Raw genomic sequence first — 7,691 nt, 5'->3', positions numbered from 1 at the left:
TCTAAAAATAAAATAAAGATGTACCTTTGAGTTATCTTTAGTTTTTTGTTACTGTGAATATGTTGCAGTGGACATCCTAGTACATAAAACCTTACCTGCTTATTTAAGTATTTCTGTATGATATATTCTCATAAATGAAATTGTTGCACCAAAATATTTCTGCTTTTACTATTTTGATAGGTTACTATAAAATTGCCCTTAAAAGTATAACATTTATCTAGTCATCATATTGGGTAGGGTAGGCTAAATAGAGCTAAAAATTTTCCATGGTTTAAAGACAATAAGTTCATGGGGCACCGGGGTGGCTCAGTCGGTTGGGCGTCTGACTTTAGCTCTGGTCATGATCTCACAGTCTGTGGGTTTGAGCCCCGTATTGGGCTCTGCACTGACAGTGAACCTGCTTCAGATTCTGTCCTTCTCTCTCTACCCCTCTACCTCTTGTGCTCTGTCTCTCTCTCTCTCTCTCTCTCTCAAACATAAACAAACATTAAAAAAAATTTTTTTTAAAAAAAAGGACAGTAAGTTTCTTTCTGTTCTGTCACAGTTCAAAGCAGATTTCCCTGTCAATAGTGGTGGGACTAGAGGGATGGGAAGTGTTTGCCCACATAGCCCTTATCTACATAGTTCTTCGGGGATTCAGGATTATAGGGTCTCTGCCATTTGTATAATATCCTAAGGTGACTCTGGTTGTTGCCATCACCATTCTAAGCAATGAGGAGGGAGGAGAGAGCATGAAGGGATAAGCCTGGAAACTTTCATTGGCCAGGCCTAGGAGTGGCATTCATTGCTTCTGCTTGCATTTCATTTAAGACACCTGCAGAACATACTGGGAAATATAGTAAAGTTGAGAAACTATATGACCAGCTACAATTCTCTGCCACAGAGACTTTAAAATATTTAAAGTTGGTATGTCATGGATGTCAAGTAATCAAAATGGTTGCTAATCAAAAACAACCAGAAGAACCCAGCAGTACCTACCAGCTAAACATTAATCCTATTATACTGCCATGAAAAATTGAAAATAAAAACCTCAATAATAGTTTTCATGGACTCAAAAGTGTATTTTGTTTGTTTTAATGTTTATTTATTTTTGAGAGAGAGAGAGCACGCACAAGAGAGAGCAGAGGGAGAGAGAGAGGGGCAGAAAGAGAGAGAGAGGGAGAAAGAGAGAATCCCAAGCAGGCTCCAAGCTGTGGGACTCGATCTCAGAAGTGTGAAGTGATCTGAGACAAAATCCAGAGTCAGATGCTTAACCAAATGGGCCACCCAATCACCCCAAAAGTGTATTTTGTTTTACAATTTAAATGTTTAGCCTCTCCAGGAGCACCTGCATGGCTCAGTCAGTTAAGCTTCCGACTTCAGCTCAGGTTGATCTCACCATTCATGGGTTTGAGCCCTACATCCAGCTCTGTGCTGACAGCTCAGAGCCTGGAGCCTGCTTCGGGTTCTGTGTCTCTGTCTCTCTGCTCCTCCCCCACTCAACTCTCTCTCTCAAAAATAAATAAACATAAAAAAAAATGTCTAGCTTACCCAAATGAGAAAATTTTGAAAAGGAAAAATAATGAGGATGTTCTTATGTTACTAGATATCAAAGCATAACATGAAGGTATAGTAATTAAGATAATGAAATACAAAGGAATAGATCAATGAGAATTTATAAAGCTACAAATTCTGCCAAACTCTCAACTGTATTAATCATCATTTTTCTGGAGACCACCCTCTCCAAGTCTGCCATCATCCTGCTTCAAGGTAGAGTAATTGCTCTCTAGGTGTCCCCCATGCAGGGGGATTCCCTTTGTGACTTCTGTTTCCTTCCATGCTATCTTTTTTCTTGGTCTACACACTGATTTTGCTGGAGCCCAGCTGTTAGTGGTTTCCTGAGACAGGGCACCTGGAAGGTGAATCTTTCAAGACCTTCTATGATTAAAGATACTAAAGATACTTTTATTCCTCCTTCAAGTTTGATTGACAGTTTAGCTGGAAGTTAACTGATATATTTTGTGTATATATATATATATAGTCTTCTGGCATCCAGTGTTGCTGTTAAGAGGTTTAGTGTCATCTCCTACCTGTTCCTTTGTGTGTCACCTGGTTTCTCTTTCTTTAAAAAAATTTTTTTTTAACATCATTTTTTGAGAGACAGAGAGAAAGTGTGAGTGCGGGAGGGGCAGAGAGAGAGAGAGAGAGAGAGAGAGAGAATCGGAAACAGTTTCCAGGCTCCAAGCTGTCCGCTCAGAGCCTGAGGCAGGGCTTGAACCCATGAACCATGATATCATGACCTGAGCCAAAGTCGGATGCTTAACTGACTCAGCCCCCCTATGCATCCCTGTTTTTTCTTCCTTAAAGCTTTTAGACTCTTCTCTTTTTCCTTGGTGTTCTTGGCCTATGTGCAGATACGCCATACGTTATCTCTCTTTTTTTTAATCTCTCTTTCCTGTTAATCAGATGATAGACTTCCTAGATTGATTCTCTAACTTTCTCATCATCCGTGTTACTTTCCATCAGTACTTTGGAAGAAAGGCTTTCCTCTTGTCATCTGATAAGATATATTAGTTGCTAAATATATAGTAGACTCAGGCTTCCTTGATCATTGTCTTCACAGCTAGGTCATCTGCTCAAACCTTGCTTGTTTGTTTTTGGTTTTCAAGGTTTTGTTTATTTTTATTTGAGTAGTAGTTTGTAGCCATCACTGAGAGACAAGGAAGGGAGAGGAAATTCTTGGATCTGTTTTAATTTTTTTTTTTCAACGTTTTTTATTTATTTTTGGGACAGAGAGAGACAGAGCATGAACGGGGGAGGGGCAGAGAGAGAGGGAGACACAGAATCAGAAACAGGCTCCAGGCTCTGAGCCATCAGCCCAGAGCCCGACGCGGGGCTCGAACTGCCGGACCGCGAGATCGTGACCTGGCTGAAGTCGGACGCTTAACCGACTGCGCCATCCAGGCGCCCCTTGGATCTGTTTTATTTATTTTTTTAAGTTTATTTATTTTGAGAGAGAGAAAGCACGCACGTGGAAGTGTGCAAATAGGGGAGGGGCAGACAGAGAGAATCCCAGGCAGGCTCTGCACTGTCAGCACAGAGCCCGATGCGGGCTGGAGCTCATGAACCAGAAGACCATGGCCTGAGCCAGAGTCTGATGCTTGACTGACTGAGCTACCCAGGCGCCCCTCTTGGATCTATTTTAGAATCTGAGACGTGAGGCTGACGTGGGTTCTTGGCAGGGTCAAAGTCACACTAGTAGAGAAGACAGCTCTGAAGCTGCATGAGGGTGTGTTCCAAGCGACAGCAGGCGCCAGGCCTACCCCGCATAGCCATGCACAGAGAGGTGTGCCCCAGCCTGGCTGGACACCGCAGACCCCTCCCACACCACTAGTCCACACCCTCTGAGCTGTGCCATTCCTGGTCCCCGGGAGAGCCCACCACACAATAATAGCTGAGATGGCGGCTCCCTGTGCACATTCACATAAACATACCCACCCTCTGTGCACACAGCTCCAGGACAGGCAGCACAGGCAGAGGCACACAGCTTTCTCCACGTATGCCCAGCATACCCACACTCAAGCTCCCTATGGAACTCAGGTCCAAGCAGAAACGCCTGTGGCCATGCCCATCATGGGCACAGTGTCAGGGAAAGCGGGGGTATCCCTGGGGAGGCCAGGCAAGTGGCCATGGCCACTGTGGCAGCCTCACCAGTTGGCCTCCACTGCCTGATGTCACTGACAAGGCTCTGGGCCAGACCAAAGATCTGGAGGAGGGCGATGCTCACAAAGAGCCCAGCCATGACGATCAGGTTGTTCTGTGGCCACTTCTCAAATTGGCCGATGCAGCCTTTGGTATGGATGGAGCTCTGCTGCTCCAGCTCCAGTCTGAGCAGTACATCCTAGTCACACTGTACATTGAGGACATCTTCCACAGAGTCCCTGATGCAGCAGGAGAAGGGCACCTCGCAGCGCTCCTGGCTGGGGTTCAAGTCGGTGCAGTTGAAATAGATATTGAGGTTCCAGTCATTAGGCCCTCAGGCTCCACAGCAAGACCAATATTCCTGAGCAAAGTAAATGAGGCTCTGGAGATCAGTGTTGTCCCGATAGGCCTTGCTGTTTTTGTTTACGAGGAAATCGAGCTGGTCTTGAATCCAGTCCTTGAAAACGAAGGCTAGGATCCCTGTTTTCAGCTCCAGGAAGAAGATGGGGACTAGGAACGCAGAAAAAGTTGAGCAGGAAGGTGTTCTCCCGCAGTGCCCGGATGCAGCGGGCACAGCCCACTGCCATGACGCCTCTAATCACTACAAACAGCCACACGGAGTGCAGGCCTCCCAGATCTGTCAGCACCGAGCTTTTGGAGAGAACCCACTTCTCACCCCAGGCCCAGAGGCTGTTGCCCAGAACCAGGATTCCAGCACCCGGAAGACAATGTTGAAGCCAAACAGGAAGAGCTACCTGTAGCAGCCCATCTCGGGGCCCTGGGGGTGCTGGTGCTTGTCAGGCTCGGGAGGCAGCCCGCTGCCCGGCCCTCCACAGGTGGCCCTGGATCAGAGCCACCGGGGGCCCAGCGGGGTGGCAGTGGCTTCCAGGCACCAGAAGTACAAAGTTCAGATCTGACCTGCCCACATCTGCTCAATCTTTCAACAAACAAACAAACCAACCAACAACAAAAACGAGAGGGAACTGAACAACAGAGGCCTGGGGAAGTCCACCTGGCAACAAGAGTGTTGCTCCCCATCATTATGGGAACTTAGTCCACTGAAATCTTTGTTTCAATGTTCCTGCCAGTACCATTCAAGTAACTCGCTTTCTGTTGGTATCAAATAGATAATTCATTTTCTGTTCACAGTCAATGTTACTTGTACTCATACTCCCTGTTTATTGATGATTTCTACTGCCTAAGGGTATCTATGCACAACTTTCTCATCTCTGGGGTCTTTTAGCTTTTTCTATCATAACAACGGCTTCCTTGTATTTTTCACAAAATGTTTCTGACATAATCTAATAATCTATCTAATCACCATCATTCCTGTTTGGGCAGGTCTTTTCTCAGGCCACTCTTCTTCTGGCAAAATCAGTGGTGGACCGGGAGTAGGGGGTGGGTCGGGAGATAACATCAAACAGACTTTGCCTGAGGAAGCACACAGGGTTTCTTTTCTGCCAAGTGGGCTTTGGGTACAGCAAGCATTCAGAGGTATGGCTAGCCCTTTATAGTGATTTCAGATAAGATACTGAAACCTTAGGAGCCTCAATGGCCTCTTTGAGAGTGGAAATGATTGGATAGCACTCATCTATTTCATGGGATTGTTATGAACATGAAATCAAATATTGTAAATTATAAGGCATTGCACAATGTAAACAACTAGCAGAATGCCTGGCATGTAATAGATGTTCCATCAACCGTGTATGAGTGTAACAGGATGCTATAAAGTGCCCAGTACCAAAATGGGCTCTTCAGGTCCACTGCTGAGAACTACAACATTAAGCACTACACAGGTCTTAGTCCAGCACTTTCCGATACGAGGGCTGCCTGCAGGGGCTTGCTGACAATGCCTGTCAGAAGAGCCAGCAAGTCTGCCCTCGTTCTTGCCCAGAAGGCCCTGGAGGAAGAAGTGGGGAGCTTTTAGGGCATGCCTTTGGGGAACTGCAGAGTTCTTGAGGAAAGGCTATTCCCTCTTCTTGCCAACCTGGTACAAAGGAGCAAAGGTACTTCCTCTTCTTGAAGCATAGGGAGGGAAGCTCCTGCGTGTGTGCGTGTGTGTGCATAACCACATCCACTCCCGCTCCGCTGAGTCAGGGATGTATGAGAGTCTCTAGTGTGAAGCTGCCAGCGCTGGAACTAGCAGAGATCCTGCTGACATCCTGTGTGGAGAAAGGGGTGGGAGAGGGATGATGGAGCTGGGAAAGAACAGATGGTCTTTAAAATTTTTTTTTAATGTTTATTTATTTTTGAGAGAGGGAGACAGAGCATGAGCAGAGGAGGAGCAGAAAGAGAGAGAGAGAGACAGAGAGAGAAAGAGAGACAGAATCTGAAACAGGCACAGGCTCTGAGCTGTCAGCACAAAGCCTGACAAGGGGCTCGAACCCATGAACTGTGAGATCATGACCTGAGCCGAAGTTGGATGCTTAACTGACTGAGCCAGCCAGGCACTCCAAGAATAGATGGTCTTTTTAAAAAGAAGTTTCTCCTAAAGCTACAATTTTTAATTAAAAAGACTATTTTTTTTCCTTTTTAAAATGCCCTTTTTATAGTAAAATATAGCACACAGAAAAACATAAAATGTGCAGCCTAATGAATTATCAAGGCAATATCTGTGTAGCCATCACTAAAGTCAATAAATTAAACATTGCCAGCACCTCAGCAGTCTCCACCCATGTCTCTTCAAAATCAGAAAACAATCCCTTCCCACAAAGGTAACCATAACTTGATCTTTATCACAATCACACTATTGCTTGTTTTTTTTTTCTCCACTTTTTTCATCTAAGTATGTGCCCTAAAGCACTACACTTTAGTATTGCTTGTTTGGGGACTTAATGTAAATGGAAGCATATCAATTTGTCTATATTACTGTTGATGGCATTTGGTTTGTTTCCAATGCAGGGCTATGATTAACATACTGTTATGAACACTCTTGTCCATGATTCCTGGTGTGTGCATGCATGCCTTTCATTAGGGTGTACAGCTGGGAGTGGAAATTTTGGATGACAGAGTATGGAATCCTCAACTTGAGTACAGAATGTTTTCCAAGTGGATTCTCAATGTACATTTGGGAAGCGGTTCTCCTTGCTCCACATCAAAAATGATAATTTGTACTCTGAGATAATGTATTTCTATATAAAAAAAGGCTTTCAAGAAAATGAAAAAAATAATGGTGGTAGAATTAACAGGTTACTCTTTTTGAGTGACTTTACATGGCAAAATAAAGATCTAGTAGTTCCATTTTGGCCTGATTTTTCCCTTGAAATTCTACTGGACCATGACATCTCAAATGCTAGGAAACCATTGTCCTACACAGTATGCTAGAGATTGTTCCTACTTGTCTTAACATCAAAAGCCATTCGATGCATATAGTATCCAGCATCCAAAGTGCCCCTAATTTACCTTCTCTCTTGGTATTTATGCCTTTGTATAGACTTCCTACACTGAATAAAGGCTGATTTTTTTGACCAATTAAAGTGTCAGTGTATGAATTCACAAGCTAGTTAATAAAAGACATTGCTGCTTCAACACTGGTCTTCTGGATCAGTCACACTGGGGGAAGTCAGCCACCATGTTGTCAGGATGCTCAAGCAGCCCTATGGACAAGCCCACATAGAAAAGAACCCATTTACTAACAGCAACTTGTCAACCAAGTGATTGCACCAGCTTGAACAAGGAATCTTTGGACTCAGTCAAACCTTCGGTGATTTCAGTCCCGTCTTTGGGTTTTTCAGCTAGACCCCAGAAATCATTAGGCAGACAAGCCATCCCCTGCTCCCTGTCTGAATTCCTGATCCACAGAAGCCATGAGATAATAATGTTTTAAGCCACCACATTCTGGGATGATTGTTACACAGCAAGAGATAATAATGACACACATGACCACCTAGGAAGTATCCTTGCCAAAAAGTTGAACCTGAATCTGAATATGCCTGTGTATCTAACTACAGGTTTATAAGAAATAGAAGGACCAAGGAATGTGTTAAACAAGTGCCCCACAAGGATGAGAT

The 7,691-nt window shown here is 44.5% G+C and overlaps 1 pseudogene; it reads right to left on the bottom strand.

Annotated features, from left to right (window-relative positions):
• Positions 1-3,182: 3,182 nt before the first annotated feature.
• On the bottom strand, positions 3,183-4,528 carry LOC115522296 (annotated as a pseudogene).
• Between the last annotated feature and the right edge of the window lie 3,163 nt (positions 4,529-7,691).

This window comes from Lynx canadensis, chromosome C1 (assembly GCF_007474595.2).
Source record: "Lynx canadensis isolate LIC74 chromosome C1, mLynCan4.pri.v2, whole genome shotgun sequence".
Taxonomy (NCBI): Eukaryota; Metazoa; Chordata; class Mammalia; order Carnivora; family Felidae; genus Lynx; species Lynx canadensis.
Note: the sequence above shows the minus strand (reverse complement) of the source record. Positions and strands in the feature narration are given on the sequence as shown.